Source organism: Symphalangus syndactylus, chromosome 18, assembly GCF_028878055.3.
Source record: "Symphalangus syndactylus isolate Jambi chromosome 18, NHGRI_mSymSyn1-v2.1_pri, whole genome shotgun sequence".
Classification (NCBI taxonomy): domain Eukaryota; kingdom Metazoa; phylum Chordata; class Mammalia; order Primates; family Hylobatidae; genus Symphalangus; species Symphalangus syndactylus.
The window spans coordinates 98793803-98817593 of NC_072440.2; the positions used below are offsets into that span (position 1 = coordinate 98793803).

Sequence of the window (23791 nt, forward strand, 5' to 3'; positions counted from 1 at the left end):
CCATGTGTCATGGGAGGGAACTGGTGGGACATAACTGGATCATAGGGATTGGTTTCTCCCATATTGTTCTCATGATAGTGAGTGAGATCTCACAAGATCTGATGGTTTAAAAGTGTTTGGCAGTTCTCCCCTGAATTATTCTGTTCTCACATTGCTACAAAGACATGCCCGAGACTGGATAATTTATAAAGGAAAGAGGTTTAATTGACTCACAGTTCTACATGGTGAGGAAAGCCTCAGGAAACTTAAAATCATGGCAGAAGGCAAGAGAGAAGCAAAGGTACATCTTTTGTGGTGGCAGGTGAGAGAGAGCAAATGAGTGAAGGGGAAAGAGCCCCTTAAAAAACCATCAGATCTCATGAGAACTCACTCACTATCATGATAACAGCATGGGGGAACCTCTCCCATAATCCATTCACCTCTCACCCGGTCCCTCCCTGGACACGTGGATTATGGAAATTACAATTCAAGATAAGACTTGGATGGGGACACAAAGCCTAACCATATCACGTGCACCTCTCTCTCTCTCCTGCTGCTTTCTAAAGAAGGTGCTTGCTTCCCTTTTGCCTTTCACGGTGATGGTAAGTTTTCTGAGGCCTACCCAGCCATGTGCAACTGTAAGTCAATTAAGCCTCTTGTATTTATAAGTTATCCAGTCTCAGTATCATTATAGCGGTATGAAAACAGACTAATACACCACCTGACTGCTTAAGCAGGGACATGATTCTGGCTTCAAACTGGAACTTCATGAGCCACTCAACTGGTTATCAGGCCACTGTATCAGGACTGGAATTCGTACCACCAGCTCTTTTGGGTCTCTAGCCTGCTGATTGTAGATTGTGGGACTTCTAAGCCTCCCCAGTCATGGAATTATATATACATATAATATATATATACATATATAAGCAATGTCTGTGCAGTTCTCAGTAGCTTTTGCAACTTATTTTTGAGTGAATATAATTTGTTGATGTCCTGAGAGATGCCCAACTTATTAGATAAAAGCCACTGGATCTGCCACTACCTAGTTGTATGACTGAATAAATACAGAAACTTGTCTGCTAATCAATTCGCCAATCTACAAAGCAAGGAATACACTCCCCACTCTTGGTCTCACATGGTATTGGGAAGGAAACTAAAAAGACGTGTGAAATCACAATGTAGGTTTCTCAACAGCAGTAGTATTATCACTTTAGGACATATAATTCTTTGTTGGGGGGGCTGCCCTGAGTAATCCAGGATATTTAGGAACATCTCTGGCCTCCACCAGCTAGGTGCCACTAGCACACTCTCAGAAGTTTCAATAAAACCCTCTCCATGAAGTTGAATTTTGAGGAAAAATAAAAACAAAATAACTCCCTCTAGATATTGCCACATGGCCCTGGAGGATAAAATTGCCCCTAGTTTAGAAGCACTGGTATAATATGTGACTTATTCAGACCAAAAGGAATTTTAAACAATTATTTATTAGTGAACGCTCTATTAACTGGGTCTCTAGGATCTTCGTGTATGTTGCCAATTATGTCTCAATTCACTTTCCATACACCCAAGAATTAAAATATCTGAATGAGATTATGAACAAAAGACTAAAATATACATTTAAATATAAAAACATACATGACATATATAATATAAACTAAAAGATAGAAAAGACATAATTTTCCAATTCCTCTTCACTACAGAACTGATACAATATTTAACGTATTTAACCATGTTCTGCTTTGATTGAAACTACTCTTTCATGTACTACTCATTTGTGTGTGTGTGTGTATTACACATCAATTTTATCCAGACTATGTCAATAAATGGTGGCCCATATAACTCTACACAGTATCCCCATCTCCCGTGGAGCCCATGCAGGGGTACCATGAACCTAACTTGCCATTCTTCTGAAAAAATAATTGGGCCAGACTCTCACCGTGCTAACCTTGCCTGTAGCCTTCCCTGTTTTGCCCACAAACAAGTGCTCTAGAAAAGTGCTATTTAGCGAGGAGAAATTTGACACGTATATGTAAGTGCTATTGTTTGAATGTCTTCTCCATATTTCCTATGTTAAGAATTTAATCCTCAGGCCGGGCGCGGTGGCTCACGCTTGTAATCCCAGCACTTTGGGAGGCCGAGGCGGGCGGATCACGAGGTCAGGAGATCGAGACCACGGTGAATCCCTGTCTCTACTAAAAATACAAAAAAATTAGCCGGGCGTAGTGGCGGGCGCCTGTAGTCCCAGCTACTCGGAGAGGCTGAGGCAGGAGAATGGCGTGAACCCGGGAGGTGGAGCTTGCAGTGAGCCGAGATCGCGCCACTGCACTCCAGCCTGGGCGACAGAGAGAGACTCCGTCTCAAAAAAAAAAAAAAAAAAAAAAAAAAAAAAAAAATTTAATCCTCAGTGTGGCACTTTTGAAAGGTAGTGCCTTTAAGTGGTGATTGAATCATGACAGAGAGCCCTCATGGATGCATTAATCTATTCGTGGATTAATGGATTATCATGGGAGTGAAACTGGTGGCTTTTTCAGAAGAGAGCTCTGGGCATGCACGTGAGTATGCTCAGTACCCTCACCACGTGATACCTTGTACCACCTCCGAACCTCTGAATGCTGCAAGGGCCTCACTAGCAAGTAGGCTCTCACCAGATACATACTGTTAACCATGGATTTGCTAGCCTTCATAACTATAAGAAATAGATGTATTTTCTTTATAAATTACTCTTACAGGTTTTCTGTTATAAGCAACAGAAAACAAACTAATACAGTAAGATGTTCCAACTGTCTGCATTTCTTATCTTGGTGAAAACTTGAAGACATATCTGCTTCAGCATTTTCAGATTCACTGATCTCAGAGCTGGACAAAATGTGAGAGTCAGTTTAGAGTTAAGCGAACAAGGTCGAGAAATGGGTAGAGATTTGCTTGAATCAAGGAATGCTGGTGGTAGACCTAAGGCAGGAAGTCATTTCCACATTCAGCATTTTTTTTTTTTTCTTTTTTGAGACAGAGTTTCGTTCTTGTTGCCCAGGGTGGAGTGCAACGGCGCCGTCTTGGCTCACTGCAACCTCTGCCTCCAGAGTTCAAGCAATTTTCCTGCTTCAGCCTCCCAAGTAGCTGGGATTACAGGCACCTGCCACCATGCCTGGCTAATGTGTTTTTTGTATTTTTAGTAGAGATGGGGTTTCACTGTGTTGGTCAGGCTGGTCTCGAATATTCAGCTTTGCCTGTATATTACACACTTTTTATTGCTGGGAACAATACCATACTGTGCTGAACTGAAAATTTAACAGGCAGTATCTACCTACATTCTAACCTTTCCATGTTTAAGTTTCTATTGGTGAGTCTGCTTTTTGATTGATTAGTTCTCCAATTTGCTCAGTAAGCCCCAATGTTATTTTCAAGTACATTACAGAGGCTTGAGAGAATTTGTGTCAGCTCCTAGGTCTTTTCCCTTACTGTGGTATGTGCCAGGTAACAGTATTACCTCCTGCAGATGATCCTGCATTTATTAATCCATTGTTCAAAACTACATTGTAAGCTGTGCTTGCTTAAAAATTTTTCATTTTCCATGACACTGAGAATAAAAAAGGTTATCTGCAATTTAAAGGTCACTCTCAGTTTTCTAATCCCTCAGAACAAAACAAAATGTGCCAATAGATATTAAAATGCATTACAAAAATAATTGGACTCTCTTGTTTAGTTGTCATCTTCTGATGACATCTTCTGTTTCTATTAAATAGAAACATTATTAGCAGAAACAAGTCTATATTATAAGGAAAATGCTGATTCAGGAATACTATTTGCCAACAAAATGCTTATTGCATGTAAAAACGAATTCATGTCTTTTCATTATGGCTTTAAGGCTGAAGTTAATTAAGAATCACAGGAAACCATAAAAGTTATCACCTGTTTTCTCTGTAAAGTTACTCAACGCAATTGTATAACTACAAAAGAAATTATTCATTTTCTATTCAAAGTCACTCCTTTCCCTTCAGAATTCCAGTCTTTTTCATGGAAAAAAATAAGCAGCCCTAGGAAAAGTGGAATAATATCAGAAATAATTATGGTTACATATTAGCTGTGATCATGTGGAATATTGTTCACAAATATTTGAAACTGCTTCCTGTGAAGCCAAGAATTGAACAAACTAAACTGCCTTGTGAAGTTGAACTTGACCCTGTGACTGCCTTTGGCTGATGGACAGTTTTTTGGTGTTTTGTGTTGCTGTCGTTGTTGTTTTTCATCCCAGGGACTTTGGAGCCAGTGCATATTGGGCCACATTCTGTCTGTCTTCTCTGTCTCTTGGACTGTGGCAGTGGTCTCCAAATGAAGGCATGGAGAGCCTGGGTCCCTTTGTTAGAATGATGAGCAGTTTCTACTTGCCAAAAAGCAAAGGTTCACCCTGAGCTAAAGCATTTTAAAAAAGCTTCAAAGGTGATTCTGACGGGCAAGATTGAGACCCCTATTAATTAATAAATGTTCAGTTCTCAGATATTTCTTTTTTAGCCATATATGTATCTCCACCATAAGGCTATGACTTAACTCTCACCTGTCAAGGCCCTCCTTCCATAAGACTTTCAAAAGTTTTCTAGAATCAATCACTTCTTCTCAGTTACATTTATACTTCCTGTCATTTATTAGAAACTACTCTTCATACATCCATTTTTTTCAGAAGATTAAGGAATAGTTGCCACAGCCTTTGCATGTAGGAGTTCCAGACAATTAGGCATGTCACTTTTCTGATACAAAGTGGTATTTTGGGGTGGTTTGTTAACAAAAAAAAAAAAAAAAAAAAAAAATGGCTTTTATTTCTCATTCACACAAAAGCAGAATGGGAAACCTGTATAGGTGAAAAGAGAGTAGGCTTTGCAGTGAGATACACCTGACTTTCAATTTTTGCCCTGCTACTAGATATTCATTAATTTGCCTCTTAGACATTAATTGCTTTATATGTAAACCATGCTATTTCTTTGCATATGTATCATGTAAGAATGTTGGGAGATACATAACAGACAGATGGACGTGAAGGAATGGAAGCAAATGTCTTCTAAAATCTTTCAAAGTGCTGGGAAAAATAGAAGGTTTGATTTTGTCTTTTAAAAAACTTTCATGTTTTAAAATTTTCAGTAAGAGGTAATATGATTAAAATAGACTGTCCTATGCATAGTAATAGGTGGTCTACATGTATCAATGCTAATGCTTACAACAACACTGCTACATAGATGTTACATCATTTTATGAATAAGGAAACTGAAGCTTAAGGTCTCAGGGTCAAAATGCTGCAAAAGACTAGATCTGTGAATCAAGTCCAGATCTCTCCTACCCCAAAGCTCATATTCTTTTTATTAAACCATCTTCACTCTGTCAAGAAGTTTCCTTAATTCTGATATCCTCTGACATACACATGACACATATCTGCAGTTCTAGAAATTGTGTCTAGAGTTTCACATAACCAACTTATCATCCTGACAGGATCAGTCCTATTTCCACTTTTATATAAGGGGAAACTGAAGCTCACATAGTTTATGTAATATTCTAAGGCCATCCAGGTAGTGAATGACAGAGGCAGAGTATATAGACTGAATACACACCCATTAAGTCATCTCTTGGTCTCTATTTTTTTTCTGTTTCTATCCATTCACAATTTCCTTCCCTTGCTCCTTATTGTCCAACAGCAATTCCATTTTCCTTTGAGTCCACTCTCCTTTCAACTATTTCTCACAAGTTTTCCCTTCCCTTTGGGACAATAAGAAGTTAGTGAGCTAGATCTGAGCAGAAACAGATTGCAGTGGTTGGCAGGTAGCTGCTGAGCACCAAATCACCAATGATCCCTCATCAGCCTGCTCTCAGCAGGCTCCACTTCAGCCTGCTTTGTGGATCCATTAAATGCAGGCAGCTGCATAAATTCTATTCTTTTAAGGGTAGAGAGTTGTTTTATGCACTCTTTAAACTGATCTTACAAATGTAGCATCCAAAGGCTTATCATAGCACAGACTTTCTTTTGCTTGAGGGCTAGATCTTTGTAGAAACTAAAGGTAAAAGAAGGATGGTTTCTACAGCAGGCACCCAGAGGTATCAAGATGAATTCCCAGACATTCACTAAATTAGGCCAATGAAAACAATGGAATTCGAATAGTCTTACTTCTTTTTAGAAGATATATTTTATTAAGTACTAACTTGTGTAGTTACCTATACACATGATTGTGCTAATTGTTTTATATTATATTTAATACAACACTGTGATTTTTAAAATTATATTTCCCCTCTTACAGATGGGGAAATTAAGAATGAGATTGGCCATCTTACTGAACACAGTAACAGATCTCGTAAGGGGTGACTTTCTGCGTTCCAGAATGTTTAGGCTTTACATGCCGTGGGAGAATAAAAGCACTAGATGTATGGAGGATTGAGAAAGGCCAATAGGTTCTAAAGTTCACTCTTTCCTGACTCTTACCTAGTAAACTGCATCTGCCTATCAAAAGTATACTACTATAAAATGATTCATGATTTCGTGAATCGATTTTATGGATTTGGTTAAACTGATTAAAATACTCTTACACTGACCTTTTTTCTCAGTAATCATCTGTCTCATTTTTACTTGAATACAAATGAAATAGCTACATTATCCACCTATTCCAAGATGGTCTTAGCCACTCAGGTAAGTTTTACTCAAAGCCCCATGCTGTTAGGAAAGAAAATAAGCTAAGTGGAGTATGGCTTATAATTTTTCAAGGAATGTGCTCTTGCTTTCATTTTGATACATATTCACTTAAATGAGCTTTAAGGGTGATAATTTTCCTTCTCAAATGTCAGAATAGATTGAGGAAGATATTTATGTCCAACAGAAAACTGTTGCAGACGCAGCTGTATTGAAAGATATTGTATACAATAGAATCCCACATCAGGATTCTGATGATTTTCCATCTGAAATGAGCTGGACATTTGTAGGGCAGAGGAGCTCAGTCCAGTTGAAATTTCCACGTGGGAACAAAAGCAGAGAAAAGATAATCTATGTTTTGTAGGCAGGGTGTGTTTTAAAGAGCACGCCAAGGAAATATTTCTTGCCTGCACATGTGGCTTTGCCTCTGATCCTGTTTGCTCAATGCATATTTTAGCGTACTAGATAAGAAGGCACACCAGTGCAAAAGAGAGGTCCACGGGACCTGGACCAAGCATGGCCAGTGGCCCCTTGTATTAGTTCATTCTCACACTGCTATGAAGAAATACCCGACACTGGGTAATTTATAAAGGAAAGAAGTATTAATTGACTCACAGTTCCACGTTGCTGGGGAGGCCTCAGGAGACTTACATTCACGGTGGAAGGCAAAGAAGAAGCAGGCACCTTCCCCACAGTGTGGCAGGATGGAGTGAGTGCAAGCAGGGGAAAAGCCAGAACCTTATAAAATCATCAGACCCCATGAGACTCAATCATTATCATGAGAACAGCATGTGGAAAACTGCCCCCGTGATCCAACTGCCTCCACCTGGTCCCACTCTTGCTATGTGAGAAATTATGGGGATTACAATTCAAGATGAGATTTGGGTGGGGACACAGAGTCAAATTATATCACCCCTTTTCTAATCTTCCCCCTTTCTGTGGGAGTTTTAGTGTGTAAGTGTGTGAAGACAGGTAGAATTTATATGCCTGATGTTGGGGACCATAAAACCGTTTATTGTAATGTGTGTCTGCTCTTTATCCGCTGAATCCACTGAGAGGAACAAGGGAAGAGGAAACAAACTGTTTCCAATCCTCCTCCCCTCCTCAAACAACTGTCCTCCAGTTATATGAAAACTATGCTTAGAATGAATTTTTTAGATTAGAAGGAGATCGAAGGGCTATCTCTTTATAATGTTCAACAGCTGTGGTGGCTAAATTGTTCACTCTGTCACCATTTGGACTGAGTTTGGAATCCAAAGTCCATTTATTTAATGGGGGTATGAGGAATGGAGTCAGGGTTAACATGTGCAGCGCAAAATAAAAATGTTTTTGTGAGTGTAAGGGAAAACAAACAACTTTATATAATCAGAACATCGTACTGAATTCTTCTATTCAGATGAAGAGCACCTGATGATGTTTGCTTCCTTATTTTCTCTCCAATGAATACCTCCTGTGATTCAGACTGTTGAGGCACAATGTGACTTTTTCTTTTATTTATTTACTGAGACCTTGGCCTTGGATGAATAGTTATTCTTGCCCTTGTGTGTCTAACTTCCAGTGTGTCACTTACCCTATATTGCATTTTAGGAGCAGCATGAAATCACTGTAAGCCTGTGGGGTTTGTAATTTTTAAAATCCTGAATTAAAGTAACATATATGAATATTTATTCTTAAGATATTAGAGATAAAGCTATAAATTCCTATTTCATTCAATTGGCATAGTGATCAAATTCAATGAGACCATGCCTTCAATATTTTTATCAGGTTTATTGAGGATATATAACCCCATTATCAAGATATGCATCATTCCCAAAGATTCTCCCATGCCCTTTTTTCCCCCGTGTCCTTTTGTAGTTAACACTTACCCTCATGCCATGTGTCTGGCAACCTAACAACCACTGAGATATTTTCATTTTCTTTTGTGCTGCCTTTTCCAAAAATTCATGTATGTGGAATCATCCAATGTGTGGTTTTTTCAGTCTAGCTTCCTTCATTTAGCACAATGTGTTTGAGATTTTTCTATGTGTTACATATGCCACTAGTGTTTTTATCGTTCAGAAGTATACTGTTGTGTGATGCACTGTGTGGTATATTACCAGTCTAAAAGCATTTAGTTTATTTTCAGTTTGGAGTAATTAGGAACAAAGCCTTATTATGAAATTTCAAATAACAGATCTTGTGTATATACCAATTTTTATTTTTTTCAGATAAATATCTTAAAAGTGACATTGCTAGTACAAATGTTAACTATATGTTTAACATCATAATAAATTAACAAATTATTTTCTGAAGTGACTGTAACATGTTCCATGTTCATGAATGATGCATAAATGATCCAGTTTGTCTTTATCATCATCAGGACCCAATTGTGTCACACACACAAAAAAACACAACACTTATTTTAACTATGTAGTGGGTTCAGTTACAATCCCCCAAAGCCACATGTCCCCAAGATTCAGAATTAGAACTTATTTGGAATCAGGGTGCAGATGAAATTAACATAAGATTCTCAAGATGAGTTCAGCTTGGAATAGGTTGGGTAATAAAATCTGACAAGCCCTAATAAACGAAAATAAGGGGTAGTAGACAGAGACACACAGGGAGAGTGACCCTGTGTAGATGGAGGCAGAGATGGCACTAATGCATTTACAAGCCAAGGACACCAAGAGTTGCCAAAACCACCTGAAGTCAGAAGGTGACATGACATGGATTCTACCCAAAAGCCTGCAGAAGGGAGTTTGCACTCTTGGCCTCCAGAACTCGGAAATAATACATTTCTGTTGTTTTAACCCATCCCATTTGAGGCCATTTGTGATGGCAGCCTTAGGAAACAAATATACTATTCAAACAGATAGGCAGTAGCATCACCTCGTGATTTTAATTTACATTTTATGAAAGACTGATGTTAAGCATGTATTATATACTTATTTTATACATAAAATTTACATATATGTATATATAGAGAGATGCTGTTCAAAGTTTTGCCCTTTTTTATTGTTGAGTTTTGAATATTATGTATACATTCCATATACATATCTTTTATTGGTTATAGTTTTCAAATATTTTCCCCAGTGCGTCACTCATCTTTTTATTTTAAGACTGAATTTTTTGAATAGCAGAAGTTTTTAATTTGTTAAAGTCAAATTTGTCAATTCTTATTTGTGTGTGTTTGTGTGTGTGTGTGTTTACGTGTGTGATTTCTAAGAATTTTGCCTAAACCAAGGTTACAAAATTTCTTCTAGATATTACTCTGGAAAATTTATAGATTTAGGTAATGCATTTAGGTGTATGATCAATTTGAGCTAATTTTTATATATGCTCTGTGTGTGTGTGACAAGGTTTATGTTCTGCATATAATTAGATGATTAAAGAATTACTCATTTATTATTATTTTTGGACTAAAATCTCTATTTTGCTACCTGTTTTCTGTTTGCTTCAAATGTCCTTTGACCACTTTGCACTCTGCCTGCATTTGGATTGAGTATATTTTACTTGATTATTAGCTTTCACTTATACTTTTTAAAATCACTTTCTTTATTACTGTCTTTTGTTTGGTTAGTTTGCTTTCTTTTGTTTTACCCTGGCTTTGTGGTTGCCCTAGGATTCATAATATAATTTTCGTATAAATCACATTCTGTATTTTTGAAGAACAATGTACATGTTGGTAAAATTCAAATGAGAACTAAGCAAAACTAAATTTATTTATTTATTATTATTTCTTTGCTTGCTTCCTTGTTTCATCACTCACTTTATGGGTCAGACTTCCAAAAACACTTAAAGTCTTTTCAGTGTGCTTATTACTGGGCTAGGTAGTATGCTATTATAGATACAACCTTTTGAGGGAAAGCTTATATTTAATTAACTTGCTTTTATATCTTCAACACGTAGGATATATTATGTGTCAGATAAATATATATTTTAATTTTCTGCAATTTGACTAAAATAATTTAGATATAACATCTATTAAATATATATTTTATATATACATATAAAATAAAGTACACATACCAAAGTATACAGTTTTACGAGAGCTGTGATCTAATTACACCTGGAATATCATCACTAGAATTATCATAATGAACATATACATGATGCCCAATAGTTTCTTCATGTCCCTTTGCAGCTCATCCATCCCTCACCATTCCATCTTTTTATTCCCAGAAAACTTCTAACCTACTTTCTTTAAGTATTGATTTGTTTGCAGTTTTTAAAGTTTTATATAAAGAATCACGTATCATGTACTAATTATTTTTGGTGTGACTGCAAATATTTTTGGCCATTAAAAAAAGATCGTTTTATTATTTAGTTGTAAGAGTTCTTTATATATTGTAGATACAAAGCCTTTGTCAGATACATATTTCACATATTTTTCTCTCAGCCTGTGGTTTGCCTTTTCATTTTTATAGTAGTGACATTTGAAGTGCAAAAGGTTTAATTTTGATGCAGCTTAATTTATAATTTATTATTTTATATTTTCTCTTCTGATGTAGTATCCAACTGTTACCTAAGTCAATATCACAAAGATTTTATTTTTTCTTCTAGAAATGTTATACTTTTACATTTTCCATTTATATTTTTAGGTTTTTTTTTGTGTGTGTGGAACAAGGTTTATTTCCTTGCCTGTATTTTACCAGCACAATTGCTGAAACATATCAGATTCAATTGAATTGCCTTTGAAATAATTCAAATATAAATTGGCCTTATATTTGATGGGCTATTTTTGGACTCTTATTTCCTTCAATTATTTAAATATTTATAATTGTATTAAGCTCATATAGTCTTGATTACTGTACCATTATATTGTATGTGTAACTCTAAGCAGATTTCCTACTTGTTTCCTGGGAGCTGACTTGTGCAGCTGCAGTCAGATGGCAGCTCTGTTGAGGCAGTCTAGTGGACCGGTCTAGCAGAGCTTTGCTCACATGTGTCATATGTAGCAGGGTGTTAGCCAGGGTTCCCTGACTCTTCACATGGCTCTTCAATGGAAAGCCCATAGTTCATAAATGGTAGTAAGGGAGGAGACCATCCCTCATATTGTCTTATGCCCAATTTCTGCCTCCAAGGAAAGAAAAACTAAAAACTAAAAGGCAGAAATGAAATCCACAAGCAGACAGCCCAGTGCCACACCCTGGGCCTGGTAGTTAAAGATCGACCCCTGACCTAATTGGTTATGTTATCTATAGATTACAGACATTGTATAGAAAAGCACTGTGAAAATCCCTATCCTGTTTTGTTCTGATCTAATTACCGGTGCATGCAACCCCCAGTCACGTACCCCCTGCTTGCTCAATCGATCACGACCCTCTCACACGCACCCCCTTAGAGCTGTGAGCCCTTAAAAGGGACAGGAATTGCTCACTCGGGGAGCTCGGCTCTTGAGACAGGAGTCTTGCCGATGCCCCCGGCCGAATAAACCCCTTCCTTCTTTAACTTGGTGTCTGAAGAGTTTAGTCTGTGGCTCATCCTGCTACATTTCTTGGTTGCCTTACAGGGAAGCGAGGTGATCGGCGGATGGTTGAGGCAGCTCCACAGATGGCTTAAGCCTGCCCTGTTGAACATTCCTGCAGGGACTCTGACCAGCCCGAGCTACGCCAATCCTGAGAGCACTCCCGGGTAGGCATTTGCCCCGTTGGGACACCTCGCCAGAGCAGTGTGTGGCAGGCCCCCATGGAGGATCAACGCAGTGGCTGAACACCAGGAAGGAAAAGGCACTTGGAGTCTGGACATCTAAAACTTGGTAAGACTAGTCTTTGAAACTTGCCCACTCTGTTTGAGTGGAAGCGTGGCCTGATCACCCACGGTGTGCCTGTACTGGCACTTTGGTTTTTGTTTTTGACTTGACTTGGATTGCTTGATACTTTGGTTTTGGTTTTGACCTGGCTTGGATTTCTGGATACTGTGATTTTGGTTTTGATTTTGGTTTGGTGTAAACCACAAAAGTGTGTGTGTGCCCTTTTTACCCGTTCTTTGTTTTGTGGTGTGCGTGTGGTGTGAGCGTGATGTTTTGTCTCAAGGAAACATGGGTGAGGCACAAAGTAAGCCCACCCCACTAGGAACTATGTTGAAAAATTTCAAAAAAGGATTTAAGGGAGACTATGGAGTACTATGACACCAGGAAAACTTAAAACTTTGTGTAAGATAGACTGGCCAGCATTAGAGGTAGGTTGGCCATTAGAAGGAAGCCTGGATAGGTCCCCTGTTTCAAAGGTATGGCACAAGGTAACCTGTAAGCCAGGGCACCCAAGCCAGCTCCCGTACATAGACACTTGGTTACAGCTGGTTTTAGACCCCCCACCCCCAACACACAGTGGTTGAGAGAACAGCAGCATAAGTGGATGGCAGAGGCAAGGAAAGACCAGCAGAGAGAGAGAAAGGAAAGAGACAGAGAGGAAGAGACAGACAAAGAGGGAGTCAAGGAGAGAGAGAGAGAAAGAGAGAGAGGCAGAGAGAGAGAGAAAGAGACAGAGGCAAAAGGAAAGTGAAAGAGAGAGAGAGACAAAGTCAAAGAGAGAAAGAAACAAAGAAAAATGATTTAACATTAACCACTGAAAATTCCCTTAACCCAGCAGGTTTCCTAACAGGTGACCTAAATCTTAGTTACCATAAAAGGTCTGACCAGACCTAGGAGGAACTCCCTTCAGGACAGGACGATCGATGCTTCCTCCCGGGTAATTGAAAAAAAAAAAAAAAAAAGCCATCTATACCAATTCTAATTTGGACAAAATAAGGTCTTATTAATAGCAAAGGATAATTAAAATCCCAAACTTACAAGGTTTTCAACAAAAGTAAAGCTTGCTAAAAGTTAACAGTGTAACATGTATTATAGTTACTTCTATTCTTGTGGCCTTAGACAGTCTAGTCCACAGACATAAAAAAAAAAAGGTTCGCTTTGGAAAAGAATGGTTATCATCTTCGAAAAAAAAAAAGAGGAAAAAGGGAGGGGTGGAATTTATATAAAAAGAGTGTTATATGGTAAATTCCTGTCCTGAAATAAATTAACTGGTTGTTTAAAGAAAGAAATGTTTGTAGTAAGTCAGAAAGTTAAGGCATGTCGAAAAATTGCTGTAAAAGTCGTGAAAGAAAAAAAGGTTATAAAAAAGTGTATTAAAAAAAGAATTTATGCAAAATATGTTGTGTAATTTAAAAGTAACTAGGCCTCCTGAATGTAAAACTATTGAAAAAAAAACAGTTTATGTGCAAGGTGTATAAGAAAAGTAAAATATACCTTTGGTAAAAGGATTATAAGGAGGCATAAGTTTGTTCATTTTTACCTACATTAAAAAGTTTAAAAAAATTATAGTTTTGAAGGTTTAAGCAAGTTTTAAAATGTTAATTGTAAAGAAAATTCTGTGTGTAAACATATTAGCTAAAGTTAAAGAAGTATCATCCAGTTTTTCTGTGAACTGGACATTAAAGTAAAAGCATAACAGGTTTTTCTTAAAGTACCAACCTGCTCTTTAGCAAAAATTATAAAAGGTTAAAAAGAGTCTATAAAATCTTACCTTATAGTTAAACATTTAAAATTAGATAAATATGTCTACAAGGTTTTATTAAAATTAGGTTTAACATTAATAACACACTAATATAAAGATAAAATTTAGCTTATCTGGTATAAAAATCATAAAAAAGCATTATTAAATATAAAATAGTGTTTAGCTTTCTTTGGTCTAAAAACTAATAAAAATAGGTGCTAAAGGAAATTTATCAGTAAAAAGGCACTAAGGACTATAAAGTCCACTGCCAAAGTCCCCACATTTAAAACAAAAGGTCAATTTCTTAGAAATTATACTTGATTTGTCTTCCACTTTCCTTTCTCTCAAAAACTAAGTCTTTTAGCACATGTACCACCCCTAGAATTTCCAGTAAACCAGCACCAGCCTGAAGATCACGTTCTCATCAAAGGGTGGAAAGAAGAAAAACTCGAGCCAGCCTGGGAAGGACCCTACCTTGTGCTGCTAACCACCAAGACTGCTGTTCATACAGCAAAAAAAAAAAGAAAACAAAAGGATGGACTCATCACACCCAAGTCAAGAAAGTGCCACCCCCTCCAGGATCGTGGGCCATAGCCCCAAGGGAAAACCCTACCAAATTAAAGCTAAGAAAAATGTACTTCTTTTCATCTATTCTATTACTCTTTCTTCTTTCCTTGTTCTATTGCTGACCATCTAGTTATTAACAGAATCAAGTCAATTTTGCCTCAAACTATTGCATTTAATGATTGTCTTGTTATACCCTGTGGAGACTTGCCAAGTCAAAGACAGCTTTCTACTTCAGAAAAGTACTTCTGTCCCTCCTGACTCTCCTCAGACTGGGCATTAGTAAACTAGGACCATTTAATCTAGGGAGATTTCAATAAAGACCCCAGTGCCAACTAGGATTCTTGCCCCCCGATGTAGTTGCCATAGTTGGTCCAACATTCTGTGGACCACTAAAGAGCAAGGATGGACTGCCCCAACCAGTTTTTGTAATTTCCTAAAACCATACATTCATTTTACTAGAGGATCACAGAAGTTAAAGACTTAAAACAAACTTTAGCAATTAAGACAGGATACCAAGATACAAATGCATGGTTAAAATGGATCAAATATTCCATCTGCACGTTAAACAAAAGAAATTGTTATGCTTGTGTACATGGCAGGCCAGAAGCCCAGATTGTTCCCTTTCCACTAAGGTGGTCCTCCAGTTGACCAGGTGTGGGCTGCCTGGTAGCTCTTTTCCAGGATTCTACAGCCTGGAGTAATAAGTCATGCCAAGCTCTCTCTGCTATATCCCAAAGTCCGACACCCTGCGGGTCAGCCCCAGAGGGCCATCCATCCTCCGTCTCCCAACACTAAGTTCACTTCCTGTCTCTCACGACAGGGAGGAAACAGCATTCCTTGGAGACCTGAAAGGATGCAGGAAGCTTAAGAATTCTCAAGAGCTTATCAATCAGTCAGCCCTAGTTCATCCCTGAGCAGATGTGTGGTGGTATTGTGGTGGACCTTTACTGGGCATTCTGCCAAATAATTGGAGTGGCACTTGTACTTTAGTCCAATTGGCTATCCCTTTCGCCCTGGCATTTCATCAACCAGAAGAAAAAAAAAATAAGACATCATAAAGCGAGAGAAGCCCCTTATGGGTCTTTCGACTCTCATGTCTATTTAGACGCAATTGGAGTCCCACGAAGAATACCAGATCAATTTAAAGCTTGAAATCAAATAGCTGCAGAATTTGACTCAATATTTTGGTGGGTGACAGTTAATAAAAATGTAGATTAGATAAACTACATCTATTACAACCAACAGCAACGAGCTTTTCATGAGTTAAAAGAAAAACTCATGTCGGCCCCAGCCCTGAGGCTACCTGACCTGACAAAACTCTTTACACTCTATGTGTCAGAAAGAGAAAAAATGGCAGTTGGAGTTTTAACCCAGACTGTGGGGCCCTGGGCAAGGCCAGTGGCCTATCTCTCAAAACAACTAGATGGGGTTTCCAAAGGCTGGCCCACAGGTCTAAAGGCCCTAGCAGCAATGGCCCTACTGGCACAAGAAGCAGATAAACTAACCCTTGGGCAAAACCAGAATATAAACGCCCCCCATGCTGTGGTAACTTCAGTGACTACCAAAGGACATCATTGGTTAACAAATGCTAGATCAACCAAGTACCAAAGCTTGCTAGGTGAAGATCCCCACATAACCGTTGAAGTTTGCAACACTCTAAACCCCACCACCTTGCTCCTGGTATCAGAGGGCCCAGTTAAACATCACTGTGTAGAGGTGTTGGACTCAGTTTATTCTAGCAGGCGCAACCTCCGAGACCATCCTTAAACATCAGTAGACTGTGAGCAGTACGTGGATGGGAGCAGCTTCGCCACCCCCTGCAAAGTGACTCTGAAGAAGACAACAAGCCCTGCTTCAGTCACATCCGAAAGCTGACTGGTCCACGCATGGCTGAAGCATGAGGAACCTCATCGCGGGACTCATTTTCCTTAAAATTTGGACTTTTACAGTAGGGACCTCAACTGACCTTCCTCAGACTGAGGACTGTTCCCAGTGTATACATCAAGTCACTGAGGTAGGACAAAAGGTTGCTATGGTCCTATTATTTTATGGTTATTGTAAGTGTACCGGAACTCTAAAAAGAACTTGTTTGCATAATGTTATTCTATACAAGGTATGTAGCCCAGGAAATAACCAACTTGATCTGTGTTATGACCCATCTGAGTTTCCCATGACCACAGTTTTTAAAATAAGATTAAGGACTGAGGACTGATAGGGGCTCATAAACGATATGAGTAAAGTGTTAGCCAAAACAGAAGAAAAAAGGGTTCCCAAACAAGTCACCTTAAAATTTGATGCCTGTGCTCTCATTAATGGTAGTAAGTTAGAAATAAGGTGTGTTAACACCGCATGTTCTCACTCATAGGTGGGAATTGAACAATGAGAACACATGGACACAGGAAGGGGAACATCACACTCTGGGGACTGTTGTGGGGTAGGGGGAGAGGGGAGGGATAGCATTAGGAGATATACCTAATGCTAAGTGACAAGTTAATGGGTGCAGCACACCAACATGGCACACGTATACATATGTAACAAACCTGCACATTGTGCACATGTACCCTAAAACTTAAAGTATAATAAAATAAAATAAAATAGAAAGAAGAAAAGAAAAAGAAAAAAAGAAAATAAAATCACACAAACACAAAAAGAAATAAGTTGTGGTTCTCTTAATTAGAAAAGAGGCTATATGGCAGAAAATAAGTACATCTGTCATAAATTAGGACTGTGTGGAAATAAATGTAAATACTGGTCTTGTGTCATTTAGGCCACTTGGATAAAAAAAAGAAAAAGGATCCAGTCCACCTTCAGAAAGGAAAAAAATGGCCCTTCCTGTACTAAGGGACAATGTAACCCCTTAGAGTTAGTAATAACCCATCCCTGTGATCCTCGCTGGGAAAAAGAGAAGCGTGTGACCTTAGGAATCGATGGGGCCGGACTGGATCCTCGAGTAAATATCTTGGTTCGAGGAGAAGTTTACAAATGCTCTCCGGAGCCAGTTTTTCAAACTTTCTATGATGAACTAAATGTGCCAGTACCAGAAATTCCAGGAAAAAAAAAAATTTGTTTTTGCAATTAGCCGAGCACGTAGCCCAGTCTCTCAATGTCACTTCATGTTATGTATGTGAAGGAATGGTAATAGGAGATCAATGGCCATGGGACGCCCAAGAATTAGTACCTACAGATCCAGTTCCTGATGAATTCCTGGCTCAAAAGAATTACCCTGATAATTTCTGGATCCTAAAGGCCTCAATTATTGGACAATATTGCACAGCTAGAGAAGGAAAAGAATTCACTCACCCCATAGGATGACTCAGTTGTCTGAGACAGAAACTGTATAATGGTACCACAAAAACAGTCACTTGGTGGAGTTCAAATCACACAGAGAGAAATCCATTTAGTAAATTCCCAAAATTGCAAACCGTGTGGACCCACCCGGAGTCCCACCAGGACTGGACAGCCCCTACTGGATTATACTGGATATGTGGGCATAGAGCTTACGCCAAATTACCTGACCAGTAGGCGGGTAGTTGTGTTATTGGCACTATTAAACCATCTTTTTTCCTACTGCCCATAAAAACAGGCGAACTCCTGGCTTCCCTGTCTATGCTTGCCGTGAAAAGAGAAGCATAGCTATAAAAAATTGAAAAAATGATAAATGGACCCCTGAGAGAATCATACAATATTATGGGCCTGCTACTTGGGCACAAGACGGCTGGTGGGGATACCGGACCCCCATTTACATGATCAAATCATATGGTTACAAACTATCTTAAAAATAATCACTAATAAAACCGGCAAAGCCTTGACTATTCTGGCCCGGCAAGAAACTCAGATGAGAAATGCTATCTATCAAAATACATTAGCTCTTGACTACTTGCTAGCAGCTGAAAGAGAAGTCTGCAGGAAATTTGACCTTACTAATTGCTGCCTACACATAGATAATCAAGGGAAAGTAGTTGAAGACATAGTTAGAGATATGACAAAACTGGCACATGTGCCCGTGCAAGTGTGGCATGGATTTGATCCTGGGGCCATATTTAGAAAATGGTTCCCAGCGCTAAGAGGATTTAAAACTCTTATAATAAGAGTTATAATAGTAATAGGAACCTACTTACTGCTCCCTTGTTTGCTACCTGTACTTCTTCAAATGATAAAAAGCTTCATTGCTACCTTAGTTCACCAAAATGCTTCAGCACAAGTGTGCTATATGAATCACTATCGATCTGTCTTGCAAGAAGACATGGGTAGTAAAAATGAAAGTGAAGACTCCCACTATTGAGTGAGAGTCTCAAAGGGGGGGAATAAGGAAGGAGACTACCCCTCATAGTGTCTTATGCCCAATTTCTGCCTCCAAAGAAAGAAAAAGTAAAAACTAAAAGGCAGAAATGAAATCCACAAGCAGACAGCCCAGCGCCACACCCTGGGCCTGGTAGTTAAAGATTGACCCCTGACCTAGTTGGTTATGTTATCTATAGATTACAGACGTTGTATAGAAAGGCACTGTGAAAATCCCCATCCTGTTTTGTTCTGATCTAATTACCGGTACATGCAGCCCCCAGTCACGTACTCCCTGCTTGCTCAATCCATCACGACCCTCTCACCCACACCCCGTTAGAGCTGTGAGCCCTTAAAAGGGACAGGAATTGCTCACTCAGGGAGCTCGGCTCTTGAGACAGGAGTCTTGCCAATGCCTCTGGCTGAATAAATCCCTTCCTTCTTTAACTTGGTGTCTGAGGAGTTTTGTCTGCAGCTCGTCCTGCTACAGTAGTTCCTGGGTTCCCAGTAGCAAAAGAGGCCAACCCTCAGTATGCAAACACTTTTCAAGTTTTTACTTGTATCCTACTTGTTAATGCCCTCTGACCAAAGCGATTTGCATGGCCATGCCGAGATTCTAAGGATGGAGAGAAAAACTTCACCTCTTTTCTGAGGAGTCGCAAAGTCACATTGGGAAGAACATACCTACGTGGGTGGGAAAAAAATGTGGCCATTTTTTCACTCTACCACAATTCCATTGATTTATATTCCATTCAACATCTACTATGTTGACCAATTTTGAACCATTCTTGTTTCCTACTTAATGTGAAAAAACATACAGTATCATCTTTAAACCTTCCTTTTTCTTTCACCCTGTCAATGTCTTCATTGTAAACCATGCTATCACATACCAATATATATATATCTATGTCTATATATATATATATATATATATAGTAAACCATTGTAAACCATGCTAGCACATACCTACATATATATATAGTAAACCATTGTAAATACATTGTAAATACAATATATATATTGTAAACCATTGTAAACCATGCTAGCATATATATATATATATATATGTGTGTGTGTGTGTGTGTGTGTGTGTGTAATCATTTCAAATGCTTATTCTGCACACTGGGAGAAAATAAATTCTAGATTTATTTGGTACTGAAGTCATTAATACCAAAGAATTTCCATATTAATATTACTACTCATTGATTTACTGTGTCAATATGACTCTGTTACACCTTGTATCTGCCAATAGTGATTAAGCACTGAATGGCATTTACCTGTAACATTTGTCTACTATGAACTGTTTTCAGGAAGATTTAATTTACACATTTAAGGACAGTAGAACCAATATAATGTTGTTTAAAAATAGTATTTCTTAACTGCTGTAAGACATCTATGAGTCTTCAACCCTATTATTCTGTCTCTTCATTTTTATTAATGACATTGCAGCACAGCTGAAGGCATGTCCTAATTTATTTTATCATTTATCTTGAATATAGAACATGGATTAAAACAATAAAATTAGTCAGCTATATATATTGGCTTTCCTTTTTTTAACTTTTCAATTAGACTGACATCATTAGGAAACACACTGACTATGAAGTATATCAAAATGAAGAACAAGTGGATATATTTTCACATGAATCCAGTTTTGTAAGTGGCTTATTAGGAAAGTGAGGTGGGAAAAGCAGTGGGAACATGGAGGGCTATATCCTTTCTCTAGCTTAGCTGCTAACTCATTATTTATCTCAGCAGGGTTACATCTCTTTAAGCCATAATTTATTTCTCTATAAATCTATGAGTTGGGAGTAACAAGTTGATTTTCCCCAGGTATTAACAGAGCTACTTCTAGGGTTCACCATAATTGTAACTTGGTTTCACTTCTGATTTTACATTTAACTTTAAAAAAGAAAACTGAAAATTTTCACGTGTGGATGCTTTATTCATAAACTTTTTATACTTTGTGTTTGTTGTGGAGTGAATGCTGGATTAATCCCTTTTTTGAGTGTAACAGATAGTCTCCTCTGCATTTTTTGCTTAATTAAAATTGCCACTCTACTTTGGACCCAATTATGTCCACTAAAAATGTATATGTTGATGCTGTAATCCCCAAATGTGATAGTATTCAGAGATAGAGGCTTTGGCAGATGAGGTTATAAGGGCCGGGCCCTAATAATGGGATTGTTGCCCTTATAAGAAGAGATGCCAGAGAGCTTGATCACTCTCTCCACCATGTGAGGACAATGAGAAGGCAGCCAGATACGATCCAGGAAGAGAATCTGATCCTGCTGGGCTTCTAACCTCCAGAGTTCATCTTGGCCTTCTAACCTCCAGAACTGTGAGAAATGAAATTATTGTTGTTTAAACTACCCAGTCTATGGTATTTGATATAGCAGCCTGAGCTGCCTAAGACATCTTTTTCTGACTGTAACAGCATAAAATCTTTTCTACATCCTTTGCTTAATTAAACATTTTTAATATATAGATTTTTAAATTTATGAGAGTTTTATTGATATTAGGCAACCAAAACAAAGCCACAACTCATTAGGATGTTACAGGCTTTATAAGACCTCATGAATTCCCTCCCCCGTTCTCAAAGTCACTTATTTATTAAAATGACCTTATTTTCCATATGCTTTTGTTAAATACATATTATCGGTTTCATTGTGTGTATTTTTTATTGTATTAAAAAGTTCCTTCACCTATTCTGTATGTCAACGTATAAAATAGCCTGTGACAAAAATATTCTACACTGAGAATGTGAAACTTGAGAAAAGGAAAATAGCTGAGAGCAGTCTGAGATCTGCGAGGTATGCAGACCCAGAGAGACGCGGGTATGGGATTCAGTCCTGCTCACACCCCACACCCATGCCTAGGGGAAATTGTTTAAAGTCATTTTGTTCCTGACTGCCTCACTCAATATCTTCATATTCTTAGAATTTATGATACAAAGAACAATGCTGGGCCAATGAATAGCTTCTATTATTTTAATGTAAATCCTTGGTAAAAACCTCAGGAACTGACTCTTTTTTTCCCTTTAAAATCCACTTGTTACTGTTGCTAATCAGAGTGTATATTCAGGACAAATAGAATCTATGCTCTTGGGCTGCAGCCCTCAAACTTGGCCCAAGTAAACTCTCTGCTTAGTAATAGATTAATTTTGGCTCAGCAGGTTCCTTTGAGATAGGCGTATCTGGCATCGTCAGCAGGATTCAGAGTGACTCATTCTCACCACCAGGGGCGGTGTTTCTCCCTGAAGGCAGTGCTTGGTACCAGCACGAACTCTGCATCTTCAGAAGTCCCACTGGGTGTTCTGGGTAAGTTCTCCAGAATTAAGACCTCCCACTCTTTGGTTGAAATATAGACTTTATTTGGCTGTTTTTCAAACCGTCTCTTTTCTTTAAGAGAGGGCTTTGGTCTCTGTCTTTGGACACAAGCCTCAAGTAAACAGCTCTGTAGAAAATGTCTTTTTGCTGCTATGTCTCACACGAGAGGTTCAGATCAAGGTTCTTCCACCTCTGCCTCAGAACTGGAGGCTTAGGTCAAGGTTTTTCTGCCTCTGTCTCACAGCAGAGGTTCAGGTCAAAGGATTGGCAGTTAGGCACGGATGGTTTTGTTTTACATGGCCTACTTTTAAGATTAAAACTGTTTCTATTGCTTAAAAATTCAGACCTATCCTTTTATTTGAGACCAATTCCTATTAGTTTCTAACCGAAAAGTGTTCCCTCTTTTTGCTCTTCCAAACAGGTATACTATGAAGGTCTGGTCCTCATACATTGAGCACACTATTGCTCCCTGGAAGTTAGAGACAGTCCAAGGTAAGTTACACTTTCACCCTAAATACATTCCCAGCCTTGACACTTTTGAAAAGTTCCTAAATTATGGGAAGTCAAGCATCAGAATTAGAGTACTCCTTTTAGAAACACCAGCTGGATTTATGTATAACACTCGTAGGTCATCCTCTTGTAAAGGCCCAGGAAAGTGGACCCACCTAACCTGGTGACACAGAAGGCAGAAATTACTTAGGCAGATAGTGAGGGCAACAGAGTTCTTGGCAGAGCTTCCCTTCTAACAGAACATAGCCCCCCAAATCATTGCTTTTCTAACAAAGAGCAGCCTGAAAAATAGAGCTGCAAACATAGATAATCAAGCAGGAAGCTTGCATGGGCAAATGCTGGCAGAGGCGCCAATAGAAAAGGGCCACCTGGGGGCCAGGCATGTCCAACACGGAGGCTCCATCTTCCCTTTTCTTGTTACCATGTGTAGAGTAAAGCAACATGGCGCAGCTCAGGCAGAAGACCCGCCTGCATAATAAAAGATTATGGTAGGGGTGGCCAGAAATTCACACCCTATGCACATGGCACATCTAGTCCCAACCAGTTTTTCATGACCTATGCAAATGGCACACCTGGTCCAACCAATGTTTCACACCCTGTGTAAATCAAACACTGCCTCCTCACCAGGCATCTATAAAACCCCTTGCACTTCACCATGGATCCGGCAACCCATTTTTCTGGGACCCCTCTCTGCAACAGAGAGCTCTTCTCTTTCTTTTGCCTATTAAACTTCCACTCTCAACCTGACACTTTATGCATCTGCATCCTAGATTTCTGTGTCTGTGAGACAACAGATCTTGGGTGTTACTCCACAATGAGGCCGTTTCACTGGGACGATCATAAACAGCAGTAGGCAAAATAAGAATCCTTTGCTATGTCTAAAATAATTATTTGTGCACACAATTGGAAAAAAAAGCTGGTTTTAGCACCACACAAACTGAATCAGAGTAGTTTGTTTGTCTTGAATTAAATCTGGTAATAAGAGATTTAAAAAGATTCTT

The 23791-nt window shown here is 38.6% G+C and overlaps 1 long non-coding RNA gene across 1 annotated transcript; it reads left to right on the top strand.

Annotated features, from left to right (window-relative positions):
• The first annotated feature begins 11934 nt into the window (after window positions 1-11934).
• Window positions 11935-14746, top strand: LOC134733477 (uncharacterized). Its single transcript, XR_010116961.1, has 2 exons — window positions 11935-12374; window positions 14492-14746. It is a non-coding gene; the product is annotated as an uncharacterized lncRNA (long non-coding RNA).
• The last annotated feature ends 9045 nt before the right edge of the window (window positions 14747-23791 follow it).